The 25,719-nt window shown below is 32.4% G+C and overlaps 1 protein-coding gene and 1 long non-coding RNA gene across 4 annotated transcripts in view; one reads left to right on the top strand and one right to left on the bottom strand.

The window, feature by feature from the left end:
* LOC142526886 (RNA polymerase I-specific transcription initiation factor rrn3-like) overlaps window positions 1-9,288 on the bottom strand; it is a 23,607-nt gene extending 14,319 nt beyond the window's left edge. Inside the window, exon 1 of one of the 2 annotated variants that reach the window (XM_075631534.1) lies at window positions 9,200-9,288. The gene's annotated coding sequence lies outside the window, so the exon portion shown is untranslated. Of the gene's footprint in view, window positions 1-9,194 lie in introns of both variants that reach the window. The other variant, XM_075631535.1, reaches the window with a different exon arrangement.
* On the top strand, window positions 7,870-25,719 carry LOC142526888 (uncharacterized). 2 transcript variants are annotated; one of them, XR_012815358.1, is made up of 4 exons: window positions 7,870-8,193; window positions 25,011-25,196; window positions 25,308-25,410; window positions 25,667-25,719. It is a non-coding gene; the product is annotated as an uncharacterized LOC142526888 (long non-coding RNA). The 2 variants fall into 2 exon arrangements; XR_012815359.1 differs by having other exon boundaries at window positions 25,651-25,669.

Here is a 25,719-nt window from a genome sequence, read left to right as displayed (position 1 = left end):
TATGTTAGACATCGTATAATCGCAGTCAAATTGAGAAACATATTGATTATGGAATTGTTCAGAATATATCGATTGATATTGGACAGATTTGGATTGTTGATTGACTACCGATTGTATTGGATATTGGTTATGGATTGTAATTAATATCGATTGAGATTGTATTGACGGGAATATCGAGATTATGCCGTTATGCCATTGATTTTGGGTTGAATCCAGATTGATCAGATTGGTATTGATTTGAGCAGTATATTGATATGGTATTATTGATATTGTCATTGCCAGGTTGAGGGTTGACAGACTTTGAATTCCGGACAGGGACGCCGTCATAACTGCAATAAAAGAAAGGTATAAGTCAATGTGGTATTGGGAGATCGACTCGAGTAGGATATACTTGAGTTTCCCTAAATCACATACTTATTATTATTATTTACATTGATTTGAATTGATATGCTTGTTCTATTGATTTATAGAAGCATGTATTAGACGAGTGATCTTGTGACATAAGTGCCGATCGTGATGGAATCGTCACTGGTACATTGCACCTTGTCACAAGATAGTGAATTGGCGACAGTGCCAAAGTCTGTGACGGATAGATCAAGACACCGGATGTTTGGTTATATCGAAGTGGATAGAATTGGAATTTCTTCTATTACTGATGTTCGATATAGGAATGCCAACGTCTGGAAACCGGGATCCCTAGACTAGGATTGAGTCTAGTATGAGACGTGGAGTCACGAGTCTGATTGACAGTCTTATATTGATTATGTTTTCAGATTTTGATACATATTCCTGATATCTGTTTATGCTTTTATATTGATTATATGATTGCATGTTTCGTTGATTTATACTGGGATATATATCTCACCGGAGTTATCCGGTTGTTGTCGTGTTTGTATGTGTGCATGGCAACAGGTGGGATAGGTTCAGGGTCGAGGAGATGAAGAGAGATCGTGATTAGAGTGGAGACTACGGACTTGCTTGAGATAGTGTTTGAACACTTGATTTGTAGTCGTTAAACCTTAGTTTGAATGATTGTATATAGTACAAGACTTGTACTTTAATACTGACATGTATATTATGATGTATTTCATTACGTTCCGCATGTAATACTGTATTTTAAAAAGAAAAAAATTTAGACCATGTTTATTATAATTGATTAAATTATCCCAAATGATGATTAAGAGAATGATTAGCGTCCGGGTCCCCACAACAGTTCCTGAACCAAAACTTATTATTATTTATTATTATTAGTGATAATATTAATAATATTATTTAAGGCGATCTCGGAGATTAGGATAGTATCTCCACATTTGTCCGAACTATTTAGGGAATTTTAAAAAATCATGAACCCGAAAAAATGGGGATTCTCGTCCTTGTTTCGGGTTTCCTCGTGTGTCCCCGAACCTGTGGAGAAAATTTTAATCTCTAATTGTATGTTATAATTTGAACAATTGATAAGGAATGTGGGATCAAATACATAAAATGTAAATTAGTAAAAGATGTATACACGTTGCATGTGTTATTATTATTTTTAATTTGATCAAATAACATTAAACAATTAACATGAAATTATTTCAATTTAGAAGAGTTGTTTGATTTAGAAATGAATTTTTGTTTAAATTTTTTTCTATTTTAATATGGAGTGACTTGATTAGTTTTTAGTAAGGTAAGAAGGATAATTATATAATTAATATTTTGGTGTCCTATACTACAAAAAAACGGATGAATTAGCGACAGTTTTACTAAATCCGACGCTATAATAGCGACGGTTTTTCTTCAACCGTCGCTATATAGCGACGATTTTTAAGAAAACCGTTTATCGTCAACCGTCGCTATTGTAGCGACGATTTTTAATAAATTGTCGCTAATATTGAGACGGTTTAACTAAACCGTCGCCGTTTTGTGCGACGGGTTTTTTAACCGTCGTATTTGGCGACGTATATATTGAAGTTCGTCGTCACTATTAACAACGGTTTTTATCAACCGTCGCTAAAAGCGACGGTTACGCATAAACCATCGCAGATATCGGCGACGGTTTTTTAAAGCCGGTTAAATTTCTTTCTGTCGCGAATAGCGACGATTTTTTCAAAGACCGTCGCTATGATTCTATATATACCGAGGTTCGCGAACATTTTTCTTAAGCGATTTTCGCCTATTTTTGGTTGTAGCGAAACTCTATAAATTTTTCGAAGTTTCGGTTTTTTATTTTGTACTAACATTTTTTCGTATTTATTTCATAGATTTGCTAGTCGGTGCTATCTTCCAGCGTTACGTGGAACTGCATATCTTCGCGCACATCAGGTTTTAAAGCTTTTTTTTTTTACACAAAATTTAATACTTGATTTTAATTTTTACGTAGTAGTTTATTTGTGAATTTTATGGCAGTGTTTATATACAAACCGTCGCTTCTTTAAACGACGGTTTTTTAAAAAAACCGCCGATTAATATAGCCACGGGTTTGTAAAAACCGTCGCTTAATAAAGCGACGGTTATGTAAAAAACATCGGTTAATATAGCGACGGTGTGTATATAACCGTCGCTTACATTAGCGACGGTTGACATATATACCGTCGCTAAATTAGCGACGGTTAAACTTAACCGTAGCTAATTATTCTTCAACAAAACCGTCGCTACGTGCGACGGGAGTTGAGAAACCGTCGTTTGTAGAAGACGACGCTATCTCCAGTTACGGACCGCCAAACCGTCGTTAAAACCGTTGTTTTACCCTTTTCGCGACGGTTTTAGCGACGGTTTGACCGTGGCTAATTTTTTTTTTGGTAGTGCTATAAGGTAGTTACTCTAAGAGTCTCACAATTAATAATATAATAATAATAATATAGATGAGATAAATGCACATAACCCATATTTAAATTTATAGTTCAAGATATTTAGATAATCATTATTAAAAATTATTAAAAAAAATTAGTTGGAACAAAACTTAAATGGTGAATATCAATTTATAGGATACAATTACATAACGCAGATATACAAATATTGAAAAATCTATTTTCTCAATCATCTATATAGGAAAATTCGATATTGCCCGTGCAAACAAACACATGTCAAAATCTTGCTCGGATAAATACTTGTACATATAGGACCAAACAAACCATATATAACAATCATACTTGTCATAACAATGATTATGTAATATGTGTATATATATCATCAATTGCTATCTAATAAACGAACAGGTGTTGAAAAATCGAATTTGGTATATTTTATTGATATTCCAAAATTAACACCAAGATAAAATAATAAGAGCAGGTCTCTTGTGAGACGGTCTCATGAATCTTTATATGTGAGACGGGTCAATCATACCGATATTCACAATAAAAAATAATATTTTTAGCATAAAAAGTAATACATTTTTATTAATGACCCAAATAATCTGTGGGACCGTCTCACAATGAGACTGTCTCACAAAATGCGATTCATGACATCGTGACACATATTTTTGTTAAATAATAATAATAGTAAAATAGTAATAAAATAAATTATATTACAATAGTCTACATTTTTTAAAACTTCACACGATTTCTCATAACTTCCATCTTATATCTTAAATCTTGCCAAAATTGTATGATAGAAACTTATTTTATATTTAAACACCAAAAATACAATGCATGTCCACTTCCGTTGATGTGTAATTGATTATATTTTTAGGTTGTACTTCGATTTGAAATGATGGTGATTTGTTAAGTTTGAACGAATTTTTTCCTCAAAGATACCTCATTAAATTCATTGCCAAAACAATTTTTTTTTTAAAAAAAGTAATCAAAACAAATAAATTTATAAGAAAATATTAAACTATTCATATAAATTAAATACATATTAATGTCTTTTGTCACTCGATACATGCATACATATTAAAACTAATGTCCCTTGGGATCGAGTGCAAGTGAATTTGATACGATTTATTGAATTTTAAAAAAAAATTGGACAAAATTGATATTTTATGAGAATATTATTGGATTTACCGTGGAATAAATTTTTAATAAAATTATAGATTTTTTCATAAAATAAATAATGAACAATTAGATTATTAATTATTTACGGTAAAATGGTTAATTAATAATGAATTAATTAAAATTAAATAAAAAATTTTATTTAACTTGTTAATTTATTTTTAATTATGACGATTACTAATAAATTTTAAAGATACATGATTCGTCGATAATATTTAATATTATGATTTTAATATATTATATGATATTATATGTAAAAAAGATTATCGAGAATCGTGTCCAAAGTGCTAGATATATATTATGATATTTTGCATTGTTGTTTTTATTACTTGATAATTATTTAAAGTGAGCCTCATTTATAGCTCATTATCATCTCTAAAATTTGTATCTTAGTGTGCTGTGAAAATTTGATGTAAATATTAGATTTAGTAGGAGATCAAGATTTGAAGATGGTGGAGCCCAGATAATCAAGAGATTTGATGAGTTCACAACTATTTATTTAGTAAATTTAGAATATACTGTTGAACATTTCATATTCGCAATCTTCCTTGATTTTGACGTTAACAAAAATTGTTATTTTGTTACTAATAAACTTACCTAAGTGTACAGTTAGCTTAACGTAACTGAAGCTATCGAAGAATGTAAACTGAAAGTACCAACTGATTAATCGAACCGAACCAGTTCAACTGATGAATCGTGAACCAGTTCGACTGATTGTCCGACTGATAGGTGGTTCAGCAGAAGAGCTTCAAAAGCATGGCCAGTTGATGAAGAGTTCAACTGATGAAGAGCACAACTGACCAGTTCAACTGAAAGAATGAAATCAGTTCAAGTGACGAGTCAACTGATTTCACCAGCCCAACTGAAGATCAGTTCAGATGACCAGTTCAGAGCATCATTTAGAACCAATCAGTTGCAGAACACGACAAGCTTATTCAATGGAATCCAGCTGTACACAAAGGTACAAAAGCAATTGTCAAGTCAAAGACAATAATACATGTTGCATCAATGCTTAAAGCCTATACGTTCCAGAATGGCTGTCGGAAAGTACATACATATTTCGAGGAACAGATTCAAAATGCAACATATACAATAATTGAGTCTCACTGTACGATCAAACTTCGCGCATATAAATAGAAGATGAAGATCAGTAAAGAACAACAACAAGAGTGTGTGAAGAAGAAGGCCACACTAAAAGCCTTATCAGCTTACAAGAAGTAATCATCCTAGTTGTGAATGAACACTTCAACGTGTTATCAGCTTAGTATAGAAGCTCTTTTCCCTCAGTGTGTGAGAACACTTTTCCTGTGTATTCATTGTTCAGTTCTCACACACACTCACACAATATCACTCACATATATCAGATAGTGGAGCTTAAAAGATCAATTGAATGAGTCTTGCACAAAGACGTAAAACTTTTGTATATAATATTTGACCCACATACGTTAAACAAGTGTTGGCTGGAAGTTGTTGCCTTCAGTCTAGACTAGGAGTTCAGTTAGGCAGTAGAGTAAGTCTTAATTAGCTGATTCTAGTGTATCCTACCTGATGAGGTAGAAGGGGTGACGTATGAGCAGTTGAAGTTTCCGAACATCCATAAACATATCTTAGGTGCTTAACTGTTTAACTATCGTTTTCAAACTGATTTGATCAGTTCGAGCTGTTATCAGTTCAGTTTCACCATAACTGAACTTGTATATGCAAGAACTGATCCTTCTTATACAAGTTAAAAGCTTTAAAACTGATTAGCTTCCTTAACAAATGATTATTTCGAGTATTTTTCGCTTGGTTTAAAACCAAACTTGATCTAATTTATCGGTGTATACATTATTAGAACACGAGCTATTGTAGCTCATTGAGAATATTGTGTTTGAAGCACCTTCAAATGTGTCCGAACCGATCCATCATATACTAATTAAATAGCAAATTAGTAGCAGTGACTATAAAATGCAAAATTCTAATAAAATATTCTATAAGAGTCTAGAATAGATTAATTAATTAACAATTAAATGAGTAATTGAATAAAAATTATTTAATTTAAAGCATAAATAAATATATATATGTGTGTGTCTGTGTGTGTAATGTATTATCAAAAGCTAGCTGATAATAATTTAATGATACATGCTATGTTCAAGATTGGAAAATACCTACATGAGAGTTTTTGAATAACGAAAATATTGTATATTGATTCAAGAAGAGTCATGATTAGATCAATAATTAAAATTTATTAATAATTCATTAAGGGTTATATGAAATAACATATTTATACACATAAATTTTGTCCACAAAAAATTCTCTCCCTTTCTCTTCTCACATGACCGAACCCCTTCATCCACAAGCACCCCCGTGACGCTGTACCACTGCTGAAACTTTTGAAATTTCAGTGATCAACTCTCGACACAAATTTCGTTAAGATTTCTATTGCGATATATACGAGAAATTCAGTTTCTGATCATGGACCTGATTCAGGATATTGAAGAAAGTGGTTGATTTCAGTAGGTCGTTCATAGATATTTACAAGAAGAACTAACTCCAGTAATCTCGGATTGGTTTGGTGTTCAGCATTCTTAAATGCAAAGGTAAATCAAATCTGAACTTCCTATGAATTGTTTAAATCATACAACGTCCAAGAAAATTTTGATCGTCAAAACACAAAATTTCTAAACTTTCGCTACTCATTGGGTACGAAAAAACAATACACCAACAATTGAAGAGTATAACATTGTTATTGAATTACATAAAGAGTAAAAATGTTATTTCTTATGTAACTGAACAAACATGAATCAACACTTCGTCATACGGAAAAAATAATTAGCCAAGAGATCAACAAACGCATAGTAGAAACTAGTGCACGAACTCACGTGTTGTATGCTTGTACAATATTTTTTATAATTAATTTAGTTTATATTTAAATTAGGATCAAAATATAATTATAAGAATTAGTGAGAGACTACAATATAATTTTGATATATGAAATTTACAAATAAACATAAAAAATAAAGGAATAAAAAAATACCTAAATTGAAATTGAACCTATAACTTGATGACTAAAAAACAAAGACTCTATTCGCTGAACTACATTTGGCTTGCATTAAAGTTTTAACACTTTATTGATATATATATATAATTATTAAAACAAATAATGACACCAAAAATTAATCACTCTAAGTATCTCAAACTTAATAAGATAATAATCGATGATAAAGAAGAAGGAAGAAGAAAAGGCATACAAGTATTTGGCTCAATTGAGAGGATATGAGATTGAAACGAGTCATTGGGAAAGAAAACTAGAGGAGACAGATAAGGAATCAAAGAAATTCAATTGATAATTCATTTTGCCTCAGATATAACCCACATTACATTCGTACATCGAGTGCAGAGTGAAAGCCTTAAAATCTTTATATACACTACGAGAGATTGAGAAATCATGAAGAAGAAGAGTTGATATGGTTGTTGCTAATATTGATAGGGTTTCGGTCATCTGGAGGGGTTCGGTTTTATAATATTATGCGTTGGATTTTTCTGTTTTGATAATTTAAATCGATTTTTCTAAGACTTTCATCTAATTTTTCGATATTAGAATTATATAATTTGATAACTGGGTCAGTTTAATTTTTTAGTAGAGTTGATTTATTCAAAATTTGTTTTTATAACTTTTCTAATTATTTGAGTTGTAAATTAAATTATTTAAAGTATATTCAATTTTTTTAAATCAACTATTTACTAAAATATATACAATTTTGATGAATAAAATATCTATTTTATAAAAATACGTTTTAAACGATCCGTTCAGTTTTAAATAATATAAAAAATAATCAAACTATAATAATTTTAAGTTAATTTGGTTTTCAATTTTTCTTCAAATTTTTTTGTATAGAGCATGAAAAGAAAAGACTTTTTTGTCGAAAAAATTAAATACCAAGCAAAACCCTCGCTCAATTGAACAAACCACCGCCGCATTCAACACTCTTCTTCGTGTACCAATCCAAATTCAGCGCCAAATCCCAAAACCACCTCAACTCCAGTTCCATCCACCCATCTCAGGCCGGCAGCTGGCCATCTACGCGGCGGAGCTGCTGCGTAAAGCGAGAGGAAACAACAACAGCCTGCGCAGAAAGAAAACCTAGAGGAAGGGGGCTGTTCAGTTTTCCTTCAGACCAACACACCGTGAAGACATCGTCGGACTTTTATAGGCTGTTTTCGATCAATCTCACGCATCGGGAGGGTATGAATTTTGGCCTAGTTTATCTTTTTTTTGTCCATTGTCTAGTTTGACAGATTTTGATAGTTCTTGTTTAAAAAATTATTCCATCCCTTTTGATCCATTTTATGGTGTATTGAATGCATGTATGGATGTTTTATGGTTGTATTATAATGTGCGAGTTTGGAAAGGGACGAGTTGGTCTGATTTTCATCCAATTATGCTACTGGGTTCGAAGGAACAACATGAAACAATTATGTGCAGCAAATAAGCTGCTGTCAAAACAGGTCTTTAGGTCCCCTAAAATTCACTTTTCTTAATGTTGTAAGAATCCCCAAAGCACTATCCGAGAGTCCGTGTGGAATCTTGGGTTTTCTATTCCGGAAGGAAAGGGGGATTTTTTCCCTCTTTGCAAGTTCACTTGTAGGGTTTGTATAGTGCTCCTTAATTATTGCAGCATTCTCTTTCGTTAATTTTTTTTTTCATTTTTGATTTGTCGTCTTTCTTTTATTTTAGCGGCACTTAAAATATATTAGCATTTCTCTCTGTTTTTTACTGAAATTTAATTTCAAGACCTTTCCAATTTTTCATCCAATATTTTTTTAGGAAGGCAAAGAGGGATTTAATGAGTAGATTATTAAATATCAATGAAATCTCGTGATCATTCTGGGAATTACGAAATGGGAAAAGAATGTCACTCGTCATAGTGCATGTATCAAGCACAAAGCTCAGTCTGAGGCACCTTTATCTCAACACATTCTTCAATTACAGGACATGATAGGGGACAATAACTCTCACAATAAAAATTTCATACAGTGGCTGAACAACCATAGGCTCTAAAGACTAACACGGGCATACTGACGCACTGATTTTGAATTCATCTGCCCGAACTTGACCAAGTGGTCACTCATGAAGCCAATCCTACCGGGCATACTTGCAATTAAAATTATGTTGACTCTACAGTTACTAGTAAGTGAGGCCAATGAAGTGTGAGAGAAGTACTGAAAGCCTGTTTGGGTAGTTACTATACCCTACAAGTGAACTTGCAAAGAGGGAAAAAATTATCGCTGTGCAAGTTGAGAAAGGTAGCTCTCTGTGTTTAGAGTTTTGTAGAAATAACCTCTCAAAAATATCTCATAACATAAATAGTGGGTTTAACTTTGTTCAGTCTGAAATAATAGGATGGGCCTGTGTTATCTAATGTGGGAAAAAAATAAATTGGCCCACAAAATTAACATAAACACGCTTTTTCTCGCCTCAACCAAACCTTCCCGGATACCTGATACCCGATCGGTGCCTAAAAAATATCCGACACCAACCCGATTTAAATTGTAAGGTTAAGGTAAAAATCTGAACCCGACATTTTCGAAAAACCGACCCAATCTGGTCTTTGGGTGCTGGAACTTTGTAAGATATTTTATTTTTTGGGAGCTTCAGAAAAATCAATAGGTTTTCGTTGTGTGAAAAAATCCCATTTTTCTTCCGGAATAGAAAACCCAAGATTCCACACGGACTCTCGAATAGTGCTTTGGGGATTCTTACTAAAATATATACGAATTCATCAAATTCGTATATATTTTAGTAAATAGTTGATTAAAAAAATTTCTATTTATATATTTTTTAATTCATCTAATTCGTATATATTTTAGTAAATAGTTGATTTAAAAAATTTGTATATACTTTAAAATAATTTAATTTACAACTCAAATAATTAGCAAAGTTATAAAAACAAATTTTAAATAAATCAACTCTACTAACAAATTTAACTGACCCAATTATCAAATTATATAATTCTAAACTCGGAAAATTAGACGAAAGTCATAGAAAACTCAATTTAAATTATTAGAAGAGAAAAATCCAACGCATAATATTATAAAACTGAACCATATCTTAATATAATGATTTGGTTATTTCATTGGCCATCTCTAAAATCGTAAACCAACAAACATAACTGTAATTTCATAAACTGAACTAGATCGACCATCACCCGCCAATAGACTTGATTATTAAAGCTTGCAATTTTTATTGCCAAATAATATTTGATCTCAAACTATAAAATATAAAAATAAAATAGTCTTCCAATTCTTATAATAGTAAACTGAGGTGAAAATTGCAAAACCTCTATACCCACATTCGACCTCCCTCCGTGCAGGTTATATCGGTTCAATGAAAGCTCAAGATAAAACCAAAGGGCCACATCCGGCGTCTTCTACCATGAGCATGATCACATGAAGACTATAAACAAGACCTTATCTTGTTTCCCAAAATATAGTTTGATTCTAATTTAAATATAAATCAAATGAATTATAAAAAATATTGTACAAACACGCAACACGTGCGTTCGTGCACTAGTTTCTACTATGCGTTTGTGGGTCTCTTGGCTAATTATTTTTTCCATATGACGAAGTGTTTATTAATGTTTGTTCAGCTACGTAAGAAATCACATTTTTCTTCTTCATGTAAATTCAATAACAGTGTTATACTCTTCAATTGTTGGTGTACTATTTTCTCGCACCCAAAGAGTAACGAAAGTTTAGAAATTTTGTGTTTTGACAATCAAAACTTTCTTGGACGTTGTATGATTTAAACAATTAATAGGACGTTCAGATTTGATTTACCTTTGCGTTTAAGTTATTCCAATTTTGAATTATTTATAAATTTTAATTATTGATCTATTCAGGACTATTCTTGAATCAGTATACAGTATTTTCATTATTCAAAAACTCTCATGTAGGTATTTCTGAATCTTGAATATAGCATGCATCAATAAATTATTATCAGCTTTTGATAATACAATACACACACATATATATGCTTTAAATTAAATAATTTTTATTTAATTACTCAATTATTTACTAGTTAATTAATTTATTATAGACTTGTATAGAATATTTTATGAGAATTTTGCATTTTTTAGTCACTGCTACTAATTTGCTATTTAATTAGTATATTCTAAATTTACTAAATAAATCATTGTGAACTTATTATAATCTTGATCGATCATCAGACAACGTCGACACATCGAGGGTACAAATCTCGTTCACATAATGAAAAATTAAAATTTCGAAAAATTAATTTTCCACTCATTCATTTTTGCAGCTGCAAGTTTTGATAACTTCTTTACTAAAACTAGCAGTTAAGTTGACTTCCACAACTTTCATTATATTAAATCAACTTATAAACTAAATAATCTGTTTGACCTCCAACAAACTACAATCATCAAATTCAACTATTTGAATTTGACTATCTCAACGGAAACATAGAATCCAATACTTGTGTGACCCTTAGTGGTTCAAGTATACAACTAGCCATGAGTTCACAACTTCATGTGATTCGGAACAACATTTGTTCATATTCGGTCTTACCCTAATTAGATTTATTCCTTTTTCATCAACCCCTTGATCAAGAACGTCATAACTCAAATCTGATTGCACCCATCGGATCATGATAAGAGCATCTAGTAATATCGTCTCATGATCTCTCAGATATCACTGATAGTGCTTACAAAAACCTTAAGTTGTGGTTATCATATAATATGGTCTCTTCAACTCATATATCCCTATCAAATCTGCAACCATATTGATATATCAAGAGTTGCAAGTGAATTATATAATGATGTGATGTATATTTGAGTAATAATACTGACATGATATGTGCAATCAAAGAAAGGTCTTCCCAAAACGCACATGTCTTACTCTGACCAGAGATTCGTTACACTATTACCTCATGAGATCACATAAGATATCTTTACTCATAGGTGAGCGGTGAATCACACGACTACAAGCATTGAATCATACATATTTTGAAACTATACCCAACCTCGCCACGTGATAACTCTCAACAGAGTCGGTAAAATGATCAAAGTGTATGCTAGTACATGGAGCCTCCACGTTGTCTCAGGTCAAAGGACTAATGATATACAAACATAACACAAACTTCTTCCACACGATAAATGATAACTACTTGGAAAATCAGAGGAAGGGTTGTTCGGTACATCATCAAATGATCACCCGGCTGTATGAATGAACATCTACATGCCTTATTAATGAAAGATGACATTTACATCACAGATGCCAGTCTCAAGCTCGAAATACCTTTATCCTTATTTTAGACGGCTGAATCGACTAGGAACTAGTTTATAATATACAACACACTTCTTAATGGGTTTCATGATTTTATGTTAAGAGGCAGACCTTATGATACCTATTGTATATTCAAAAAATTTATATGTGCAGCTGCATGAATATACAAATAAATCAAATACCATAACTAGATAAATCGTAAAATATTATTAAAATAAAAATTATTTTTACATAAGAGTCAATAAAGCTCAAGCAAGAAGTTGGATTGCTGATCACCTAATCTAACAATCTCACACTTGCCATATAACCAACTATCTATAGATCTCCAGCACATTGCTTCATGATCCGTGTCAAACAATGGTCCTGACAGGGGCTCATGGAGCGAGGGCCCTTCTTGCGAGCAGGATGTCACAAGCTCTTTGACAGTAGAATGTCTTAATGGATGTGTTTGTGCACCATACAACTCTTGCAAGAGATCGTAAATGTTAGCAATGTTTACAGCTTCATCAAACCGTCTCAACAATTCGTTTGAAATATAAGCTAGCATATAGCTCCTAGATTGCAAGACATGATCCCAAAATTTGTCAAGCTTATCTGATTTCTCAGTAAGGGCATTTGCAGCAGCCTCTTTTGGAGGCATCTTGTTGAGCACATATGTTATTTTCTCATAAATTGTTTTTTAAATTCCTCAACCAGTCTTGGTAATTCGGTCGAGTGAGCTTATTTTGATTGATTATACTAGATAGAGTATTTTGCGACGGCATCGTAAATATATTGAAATGGAAACAAAATAACCGTTACCAACTATTTTAAAATATTTTATAAGACATAAAATTTGGTATTTTGTTTTATTAATCGTCTCCCACTATTTTGATATTTTCACCACACTCTGATGAAAACGAAAAATCCGATTTTCTTAGTGAGCACGCAAGGCCCAATTGCAAAATTATAATCTCGAATAATATCACGTTTGATGATGGCCTATTAATATGATATCATTTCTCTGCACGCGTCGAGCCGGACACATCAATGTTGAAAGTATAGTTTTCCAGCGTCCATGCCTCCCTAATAATACGAGTCACACACTAATAGCAGATAGCGTATTCATTATGCAACCACTGTTGATAGAAGACAAGGAAATATTGAACTTTCTTTTAATTTTTATTTTAATAAGCTTGATATAAATTTTGGATCTTATCCAAAATCAAGAATTTTAATTTTGAAAATCGGTCTCATCATTAATTTTAAAATCTCATGCCATGTTTGTTTGTATGTTTTTCGGATCATGACTCTTGTTATTATATTAATAATAATGCATATACTTATTAGTTAGAATATATCATGCATTATAAATAATAAAAGATGATCGATAACCGAGAGCTAATTGATCCATATGAGCCAAATATAGACTCGAGCCAAAACCTAAGTAAATGCATGGATGTTAATACAATATACATTAGCTTCCAATATTTTACATGTCTTCGATCTTCAAAACTCTTGATGACATGGGTCTACCATTTTCAAATCTTGATCTTCAACTAAATCTAATAGTTACATTAAATTTTCACAGTACATTGAAATACAAATTTAGGAGATGAGAATGAGTCATAAATGAGGCCTATTTTAAATAATTATCAAATAATAAAAAAACAACAATGTAAAATATCATAACATATATCTAGCACTTTGGACATGACACTTGATAATCTTTTTTATCATATAATATCATATATTATATTAAAATCACAATATTAAATATTATCAACGAATCATGCATCTTTAAAATTTATTAGTAACCATCATAATTAAAAATAAATTAACAAGTTCAATAAATATTTTTATTTAATTTTAATTAATTCATTAATAATTAAATTTCTTGTAAAACAATTTTACCGTAAATAATTAATAATCTAATTGTTCATTATTTATTTTATAAAAAAATCTATAATTTTCCCAAAAATTTATTCCATAATAAATCTGATAATATTTTCATGAAATATCAATTTTTACCAATTTTTGAAAATTCAAAAAATCGTCTCAGGCCCACTTGCACTCGAGCCCAAGGGACATTAGTTTTAATATGTTGGATCTCGTTTTCTCGTGTCCAAAACGCAACGGAAGTTTAAAATTTTTTTATTAGATCTTGACATTCAAGATGTATTTGGACACTCGTATGATTTTATGATCAATCATTCATAGAGTGTTAGAATTATACACTTAGTGAATTAAATCACTTGGCTCCAACTAATCCGGTATACGCGGATATAGCTCTTGATGAATCCCTACGAACGATCTTGAAAAAACTCCTTCCTTCAATCTTCAAATCAGGTCCACGACTAGAAGATTTATTCCTCTTCTAAATTACACTAGAAATTTAGAAGATGTTTTCGTTGGATATTAAAATTAAAGGCGACACAAAAACTCCTAAAATCCTAGGAGTGGTGGCCGAAATTTTGAGAGGAGAAGAGTTGTGATTTTCGAAAAATCACAAAGGAGGAGGATGCTAGGTTTTTCAAAAATTATGAATGAATTATTTTTAACCCTAACCCTAATACTCATATTTATAAGCTTAGTGTCCATTAATTAAATTAAATGTTTAATGTGACATAATCAATTAATTATTCTAGTCCAACTAGTTTAATTAATTAATTCATCTTTTAAAGTCCAATTAAGAACCTAAATAATATGTATGTTGGTCTTGTACTCCTACAAGTCCATTATACATATACCCATTACATTTAATTTAAATCTCTTATAAATTAAACATTTAAATAAATTCAACTCCTTGAATTTATCACCTCCAAAATTTAATATTAAATAAACTCAACTTTTGATTTTAATAAATTAAATCCTCAAATTTTATAAATTCAATTACTTGAATTTATTCTCTTAAAATTTCATAAATTCAACTTCTTGAATTTACTATATCATAAATTCAACTCATTGAATTTAATTTCTCAAAACTTAATTATCATAAATTCAACTCCTTGAATTTAATTTCTCAAAACTTAATTATCATAAATTCAACTCTTTGGATTTACTATATCATAATATAAATTCAACTTCTTGAATTTATTCTCTCAAAGGGAACAAATGATTCAGTGCTTGTGTGACCCTCAATGGTTCAGGGATACAGCTAGCCGTTGGTTCACAACTCCTTGTGATTCAGAACATAATCCTTTATTCGGGCTTACCCTAATTTGTCTCATTCTATGTATCAACAATTGATCATGAGAATGTCATAAATCATATTCTGATTAAACCCATCGAATCATGGTAAGAGCGTCTAGTAGTATCGCCCCATGATTTCCTACGTATCATGGATAGTGCCTGTAAGAACCAGTCTATTATGATTAACGTACAGTACGGTCCTTTCATCTCATATATCCCGATCGAATCTGCAACCATTGGTTCATCGAGAGTTGCATAATAATTCGATAACTATGTGATACATATAATAGTGGCATCACATATACCATTGGAGAACTCATTCTCCAACATACATCTCATACTTGGACAGAGATTCAACGCACTATTATTTCATCAGATCACATAGGATATTCACACTCGTAGGTGAGCGGTGAATCCCTGACTACAATACACTGGCTCCTATATGTGTCGCAACTGTACCCAACCTCGCCATCTGATGACTCTCCTGGAGTCAGTAAACGAGTCAAAGTATAGCCCTAACATATAGAGCCTCAGTGTTGTCCCGGGTCGTAAGGACTAATGGTGTACAATCATAACCACAGATTTATCATCTCGATGAATGATAATCACTTGGAAAGTCCGAGGGAGGGTAGTTCGATACAATCATCATATGACTACTCATCTGCATGTTTGGACATCCTATGCCCTTACCAAGAAACGCGGTACACAATATCACAAATGCTAGTCTCGAGCTCAAGCGACCTTTATCCATGTTTTAGGCGGCTGAATCGACTAGGAACGAATTTAGATTATACAGTGTTTACAAATGAGTTTCAACATCGAATTACGATTCATTTGTATTAAAGTATAATCAATAACTTTATCTATGCTGATTGCATAGGTATACAGATAAAGTAAAACAAGATCATAAAAAGTTAAATTATATTAAAATAAAGATTGTTTATTACACTTGAGTCAATAAATTCCCTAGCCAACCGTTGGCTTGCAGGGCATCTACTCTAACAATTTCCCACTTGCCCTAGAGCCAACTACCCATAACTTTAATCCCATTGCTTCGCGATGATTCTCAAACAATGGTCCTGGCAAGGGCTTTGTAAGTGGATCAGCAATATTATCTACAGAGGTGACTCTTTCGACCGATATGTCTCCTCTTCCCACAATCTCCCGAATGATGTGGAACTTCCTCAGTATATGTTTGGATCGCTGATGAGACCTTGGTTCCTTTGCTTGCGCAATGACACCAGTGTTGTCGCAGTACACCGGGACTGGATCAACTCCATTAGGAATAATGCCCAACTCTTGGACAAAATTCCTCATCCAAACTGCCTCTTTTGCTGTAGTAGATGCAGCAATGTATTCAGCTTCAGTGGTGGAATCTGCAATGGTGTCTTGCTTGGAACTTTTCCAAGAGACAGCCGCACCATTTAGCATGAATACAAAACCAGAGGTCGATTTCGAATCATCTACGTCACATTGGAAGCTAGAATCAGTGAAGCCTTCCATTTTTAGTTCTCCACCCCCATAGACCATGAACAAGTTCTTAGTCCTTCTTAAGTACTTAAGAATATCTTTCACGGCCTTCCAATGCATTGGACCAGGGTTCGCCTGATATCTGTTTGTAACACTCAGAGCGTAAGCAACATCAGGACGTGTTGATATCATACCATATATGATACTACCAATGGCTGACGCATATGGAATACGTGTCATCATCTCTATCTCTTCATCAGTTTTGGGACACATAGCTTTAGATAGAGCAACACCATGACACATTGGTAAGTATCCTCTCTTGGACTCTTCCATAGAGAATTGCTTCAAAATGGTATCGATATAAGTGGCTTGGGTGAGCTCCATCATTCTCTTTAATCTATCTCTATAGATTTGTATTCCCAATACATAGGATGTTTCACCCATGTCTTTCATGGAGAATTTACTTGATAACCATACTTTAGTTGATTGCACTAATCCTACATCATTCTCAATTAGTAGGATGTCATCAACGTAAAGTACTAGGAATGTCACTGCACTCCCACTAACTTTCTTGTACATGCATGGTTCCTCAGGATTCTTAGCAAAACCAAACTCTTTAATACTGCTATCAAATCTGAGGTTCCAACTCCTTGCGCCTGCTTGAGACCATATATTGATCTCTGAAGTTTGCATACCTTATGCTCACTTCCTACTGATGTGTATCCCCCAGGTTGAGACATATAAATTTCTTTTTGATGTTTCCATTGAGGAATGCAGTCTTTATATCCATTTGCCATATCTCATAGTCATACCATGCTGCTATGGATAATATTATTCTAATGGACTTAAACATAGCAACTGGTGAAAAAGTTTCCTCATAGTCAATTCATTGTCTTTGAGTATAACCTTTTGCAACCAGTCTTGCTTTGAAGGTCACTACCTTCCCATCCGCCCCAAGTTTTCTTTTGTAGATTCATTTGTATTCTATGGGCACGATTCCCTCAGGTGGATCCACTAATGTCCAGACTTGGTTTGAATACATAGAGTCCATTTCTAACTGCATGGCTTCAAGCCATTTGGTTGAATTAGTGTCAGATATTGCTTCTTTGAAATTCATTGGATCACATCCAACACAAGGCTCATCATGGCCTTGTACATGAAGAAGCGTATATCTTGCAGGTGGTCTAATAACCCTATCAGACCTTCTAGGAGCTTGTACTTCAACTACTGGTTTTTGGGGATTAGATTCAACTTCTACAGTTGAGGGAGTATCTTGAATTTCTTCAAGTTTTATCATCTTGCCTTTTCTATCTAATAGAAATTCCTTTTCAAAAAGGTGGCATTTCTTGAAACAAACACTTTTGCTTCATTGGGATGATAGAAATAATATCCAACAGAATTTTTTGGATATCCTACAAAATAGCACAAAATGGATCTACTATCCAATTTATCTCTCATTGTCTGCTTCACGTAAGCAGGACATCCTCATATTCTCAAGTAAGAATATTTGAGAGTTTTTCCCATCCATATCTCATGTGGTGTTTTATCCACTGCTTTAGTATAGACATTATTCAACAACATTGCCGCAGTTTCAAGCGCAAAGCCCCAAAACGATGTAGGCAATTCAGTTAATCACATCATGGATCGAACCATGTCCATCAAGGTTCGATTACGACGTTCAGAACACCATTCAATTGTGGTGTTGCTGGTGGAGTTCACTGTGAGAGGATCTCATTCTCTTTTCGATAACCCAAAAATTCTGCACTTAAGCATTCTCCACCTCAATCAGATCGAAGTGCCTTAATACTTCTTTCTAGCTGGTTTTCTACTTCAGATCTGAATTCTTTGAACTTTTCAAATGCTTCAAATTTGTGTTTCATTAAATAAACGTACCTATACCTCGAATGGTCATCAGTAAAGGTAATGAAGTAGGAATGCCCAAATTTTGTGCTAATACTTAGCGGGCCACAAATGTCTGTGTGGATCAAATCCAGTAGACCGTGCGCACGTTCCACGTTTCCATTAAATAAGTCTTAGTCATTTTTCCTTTTAGACATGACTCACAAGTAGGTAGAGAATTTATGCCTGACAAGTCAAACATGCCTTCTCCCACTAGCTTGTGCATCATTCTTTGGGAAATATGACATAGTCTAGAGTGTCATATTTGTGCGGGATTTGGATCATCTAACTTTCTTTTGTTTGTTATTGAAATTCTGTTTACTTGGACATTCACTTATCATTTCCAGAATATTTCTAGCGTATATAATTTTTATGTCCGGACTTCTTACAGTGAAATAAATATATTTTGATTTAGCGGGCTTTGTAGGCCCTTTAAGTGTCCTTCAGAGTTTGCCTCTTATTGGGATTGCTTTTCTTGTGAGGGGCAGAACATATCTTTCCCTTACTTTGTGGTCTATTTTTCATCTGACAAGAGGCTCATTAGAAAAACAACAATTTCCTGTTATATAGTGATCTTATAAGTTATAAGCGTATTGACTAGCTCTTCAAGGCTATCATCTATCTTATTCAAATTGAAGTTCACCATAACGCCGTCAAATGAGGAAGAGAAAGACAACAATTTGATGTCATCAAGTAACTCGTTAGAAATTACATATTCCAGGCCCACCACATTCTCAATAAATCCAGTCATACGTACACCACGCTCATGGGCCAAAGGCCCATCTTGCATACGTGTAGTCATGAGCTCCTTGAAAGTAATGTGCGTCATTGTATGAGTTTCATGCACCATGCAACTATTGCACGTGCATTCGAATGTTAGCAGCATTCTACATTTCCTCAAACTGTTCCTACAGTTCATTTGACATAGAAGCGAACATGTTACACTTTAGCTTGCATACTATGGTCCTACCATCTTGCATGATTTGTCAGTTCAGCAGGACTGACAATAGTGTGTATGTCATTTTCTCCGAATTCAGAACAATTTTTCCAACCAGTCTTGAAAGTTAGGATCAGTTAGCTTGTTAATAGAGATGGATTACGTGACGAAATCGAAAATATACTGATATGGAAACATAATAATGGTTGCTGATTATTTTAGAATAATTTTAAGATATAAAATATGGATTTTATTTTATAAATCTCCCTCCCAATACTTTGACATTTCCATCACCCTCTGATGAAAAAGGGAAATCGTATTTCCTTAGTGGGCACGTAGAGTCTAATTAAACAATTATAATCTCGAATAATATCAGCCAATTATAATTTCTAAAAGGTAGAATTCAATTGCATCTCTATGCAACCTCCGCGTGCTTTGCTTCACGTTTAATAAGGACCCAATAATATGACGCCGTCTATTTTCACGTGTCAAACCGACCCATCAATATTGAACTGTAGTGGACAGTCGCCATGAGTTCCCCCAATAATATGAGCCGAAGTCATGGGAGTTCCACTCAATTCACATCATATGTCGGTGGAAGTCACAGCTTTCCAGCGTCCAGGCCTCCCCAATAATATGAGCTAGACACTGTCTGCGGGTAGCGAACAACATGCAACCACGGTTGATGGAAGGCAAGGAAAAATTAAACTCTTTTATTTTTTACTTTTGCTGTTTGATATAAATTTTGAATCTTATTCAAAATGAGGAATTTTAATTTTAAAATTGCCTCATTATTTTAATTTAAAATCGTGTGCCACGAGTTTGTATGTTTGCCGGATTCATGCAACTATATTATTTAATAATATATATACATGCATACTATTATATATCGCATATATCATAATATGACTTTCAACAATAAATAAGGATGATCGATCGCCAACACTATTAGATTCATGTGAGCCAGACATGGATCAAGGTCCAAAACCTAGGTGAATGCATGGATGCAAATGCAACTATTACAAGAGCTTCCAATATTTTACATGTCTTCATCTTGTGCATCGGGTCCACCATCTTCCAATCTTGATCTCCCACTATTTCTAATAATTACATTTAAATAGCCATGACACATAAGGGATACATTCACGGGGTGAGAACGAGCCATAAACCAGGCCCACTTTAATAATATCAAATATTAACAAAATGAATAATAACAGTAAAATATCCTAACATACATCTAACACATTGGTCAAGGCTCTCGATCATCCTTCATGCTTTTAATATCAAATATTAACATCAATTTAATTAAACAAATTTAATTAATTGATGAATTATGTATCTAATAATTTTATTACTAACCACCACAATTATTAAAGAATTTAATAAATTAAATAAACACATTTATTAATTTACAATTAAATCAATAATAATTGATTTCTTGTAAAACTCATTTTTACCATAAATCATTAAATCATATTATAATTATTTATTTTACAAGAAAAATTTTATTTTATTATTATTACAATGAGAGTCGAGTTTTCATCGTGTGTTTACTTGCTTTATCCTTAGCATGTTTAAGGGTTCTTCGGTTGCAGTCTAATTTCAATCGATTCATGTTTTCCAAAAATTAATTTTTCAAAAGATAAATTGAACTAATTTAGAAATAAATTTAATCAATATGATTTAAAACCATACGATATAGAGAAACCTGGCTCTGATATCACTGTTGGATCTTGGTTTTCTCGTGCCCAACGCAGCGGAAATTTAAAATTTTTTATTAGATCTTGACATTCAAGATGTATTTGGACACTCGTATGGTTTTATGATCAATCATTCATAGGGTGTTAGAATTATACCTTTAGTGAATTAAATCACTTGGTTCCAACTAATCCGGTATAGGCGGATATAGCTCTTGATGAATGCCTACGAACGATCTTCAAAAACCTCCTTCCTTCATCTTCATATCAGGTCCACGAATAGAAGATTTATTCCTCTTCTAAATTGCACTAAAAATTTAGAAAATATTTTTTGTTGGATATTAAAATTAAAGGCGACACAAAACTCCTAAAATCCTAGGAGTGGTGGCCGAAATTTTGAGAGGAGAAGAGTTGTGATTTTCGAAAAATCACAAAGGAGGAGGAGGCTAGGTTTTTCAAACATTATGAATGAATTATTTTTAACCCTAACCCTAATACACATATTTATAAGCTTAGTGTCCATTAATTAAATTAAATGTTTAATGGGCTTAATCAATTAATTATTCTAGTCCAACTAGTTTAATTAATTAATTCCTCAAATTTTATAAATTCAACTCCTTGAATTTATTCTCTCCAAATTTCATAAATTCAACTTCTTGAATTTACTATCTCATAAATTCAACTCCTTGAATTTAATTTCTCAAAATTTAATTATCATAAATTCAACTCCTTTGATTTACTATATCATAATATAAATTCAACTTCTTGAATTTATTCTCTCAAAGGGAACAAATGATACAGTGCTTGTGTGACCCTCAATGGTTCATGGATACAGCTAGCTGTGGGTTCACAACTCCTTGTGATTCAGGACATAATCTTTTATTCGGGCTTACCCTAATTTGCCTCATTCTATGTATCAACAATTGATCATGAGAATATCATAAATCATATTTCTTATTAAACCCATCGAATCATGGTAAGAGCGTCTAGTAGCATCGCCCCATGATTCCCTAGGTATCACTGATAGTGCCTGCAAGAACCAGTCGATTATGATTAACGTACAGTACGGTCCTTTCATCTCATATATCCCGATCGAATATGCAACAATTGGTTCATCGAAGGTTGCATAATAATTCGATAATTATGTAATACATATAATAGTGACATCGTATGTACCATTGGAGAACTCTTTTTCCAAAGTACATCTCATACTCTGGCCATAGATTCAACGCACTATTATTTCATCAGATCACATACAGATAAAGTAAAACAAGACCATAAAAAGTTAAATCATATTAAAATAAAGATTGTTTATTACATTTGAGTCAATAAATTCTCTAGCCAACCATTGGATTGTAGGATATCTACATTAGCATAATATGTATGCATGTATCGAGTGACAAAAGATATTAATATGTATTTAATTTATATGAATAGTTTAATATTGTCTTATAAATTTATTCGTTTTGATTTTATTTTTTTTAAAAAAATTGTTTTGGCAATGAGTTTAATGAGGTATCTTTGAGGAAAAAATTCGTTCAAACTTAACAAATCACCATAATTTCAAATCGAACTACAACCTAAAAATCTAATCAATTATACATCAACGGAAGTGTACATGCATTGTATTTTTGGTGTTCAAATATAAAATAAATTTCTATCATACAATTTTGGTAAGATTTATGATATCTTGATGGCAATTAAAACCGCTATCCAAAAGAGATATAAAATGGAAGTTATGAGAAATCGTGTGAAGTTTTTAAAAATGTAGACTATTGTAATATAATTTATTTTATTACTATTTTATTATTATTATTATTATTATTTGACAAAAACTTGTGTGATACGGTCTTACGAATCGCATTTTTTGAGACGGTGTCACAGATTATTTGGGTCATCCATAAAAAATATTACTTTTTATGCTAAAATTATTATTTTTTTATTGTGAATATAGGTAAGGTTGATCCGTCTAACAGATAAAGATTCGTGAGACCGTCTTAGAAGAGACCTACTCTTATTATTTAATCTTGGTGTTAATTTTGGAATATCAAGTATTTATCCGATCAAGATTTTGACATGTGTTTTGTTTGCATGGGTAATATCGAATTTTCCTATATAGATGATTGAGAAAATAGAATATTCACCATTTAAGTATTGTTCCAACTATTTTTTTTATAATTTATAATAATTATTATCTAAATATCTTGAACTATAATTTTAAATACGGGTTATTTGCATTTATCTCATCTATATCTATACTTCTATACTAGATTATTAAGTGTGAGATCCTTAGAGTAACTACCTTAGATGACACCAAAATATTTAAATATATAATTAACCTTCTTATCTTACTAAAAATCTCCTCAAGTCGATCCATATTTTACATAGAAAAAATATAAACAAAAATTTCTTTTTAAATCGAACAACTCTCCTAAAATGAAAATAATTTCGTGTTAATTTTTTAGTATTATTTGATCAAATTAAAAAAATAATAATACATACAACGCGTGTGCGTCTTTTATTGGTATATATTAAAAATCTTCCAGTAATCTCTTCTGAAGTTGACTTTAATTTTTTTACTTATCCTAATCTTCTGGGAATCTCTTCGGAACCTTTTACTTATCCTAATCTTCCGAGAATCTCTCCCGGAAGTTGAATTTAATACACTAACACCACATAATCTCGTATTAATTGTTTAATATTATTTGATCAAATTAAAAATAATAATAGCACATGCAACACATGTGATCTTTTACTAGTTATATTATTAATTGTGAGATTTTTGGAACAACTACTTTAGAGAACACCAAAATATTTAATTCCATAATTATCCTTCTTTTCTTACTAAAAACTAATCAAGTCACTCCATATTTTACATAGAAAAAAATTTAAACAAAAAATCTCAAACAACTCCTCTAAATTGAAAATAATTTCATGTTAATTGTTTAATGTTATTTGATCAAATTAATAATAATAATAATAACACATGCAACGTGCATACATCTTTTACTAATTTACATTTTATGTATTTGATACCCACATTCCTTATCAAGTGTTCAAATTATAGCATACAATTAGAGATTAAAATTTTATCCACAGGTTCGGGGCCCCACGAGGAAACCTGAAACAGGGACGCGAATCCCCATTTTTTCAGGTTCGTGATTTTTTTAAATTCCCAAAATAGTTAGGACAAATATGGAGATACTATCCTAATCTCCGAGATCGGCTTAAATAATATTATTAATATTATCATTAATAATAATAAATAATAATAAGTTTTGGTTTGGGGACTGCCGCGTCCTGTTTCATTAATATTTTTGAAACAGAGATAAGGACGAAGATTATGATTTGAACCCCAAAAACGGAGATCATAATGAGTATGGGAGCAAGGATGAAATTCTAAAATGAAGATAGGGACGACAAACTTACACCGACCGTTCCCGTTCTATTTCCATCTCTACATACAATGGATATGAATGCTAAGACATTAAGTATAGGAATGTGAATGTGAATGTGAATGTGAATGTGAATTACCTATTTAAACATACACAGTGGATGTAAATCGCAAATGATGTATATTTAAAGGACCAAACTGAATTTCTGGAAGATAAAAAGGGTACGGTTTTTTCGAGTACCCAGCCCACAAGTGGAATCTGCTTCAATTCTCCGATCGCCGACGTACACGATGGTGCTTCACGGCTGTTAGGGTTTGCCAGCTGATGCTTATGGACATACGGTCCTGGTAGTTTTGCTGCTCCTATTTCCTGTGAGGTACGTACGAGTTTTTAACATGAGCTTTCGTGTTTGAATATCTCAAATATCTTACGATTCGACTTAGTTGGTGGATATTTTTTAGTTTTCTGTATGCAAATTTTTGTACAGGTTATTTCCAAGCATGATTTGAGATTTACAAAAATCGTAGATTTTACCTAGAGGCAGGGACTGAACAGTGGGAGCAAGTGGCCAGTGGCCATTGAATGAAAAAGTATTGAAAATTTTCGTGTAATCTTTGGTGTGCGTTGGGGATCGGAATGGAAACTTTTTGAATGCCGAACTTTTGTGCTTCTGCTTCAATCATTTGCTTTATTGCTTGTCCTTGTTTTAAATAATGCCATTAAATGATCGTAGGACTCCAATCTTGTCTCTGTGGAATCTAAATCTTTTACATGAAATTTCTAGCTGGATGATCCCACGCTATACATATCAGTTTCATAATTTCATTAAGATTGATGGACTTGCAGAGGGAAGATTCAATTTTTCTGGATTTGGGAAAGATTTTCAGTGCCCAAGTGGT

This window comes from Primulina tabacum, chromosome 15 (genome assembly GCF_025594145.1).
Source record: "Primulina tabacum isolate GXHZ01 chromosome 15, ASM2559414v2, whole genome shotgun sequence".
NCBI classification, from domain to species: Eukaryota; Viridiplantae; Streptophyta; class Magnoliopsida; order Lamiales; family Gesneriaceae; genus Primulina; species Primulina tabacum.
The sequence above is the reverse complement of the archived record's forward strand: the minus strand, read 5'-3'. Positions and strand labels throughout refer to the sequence as shown.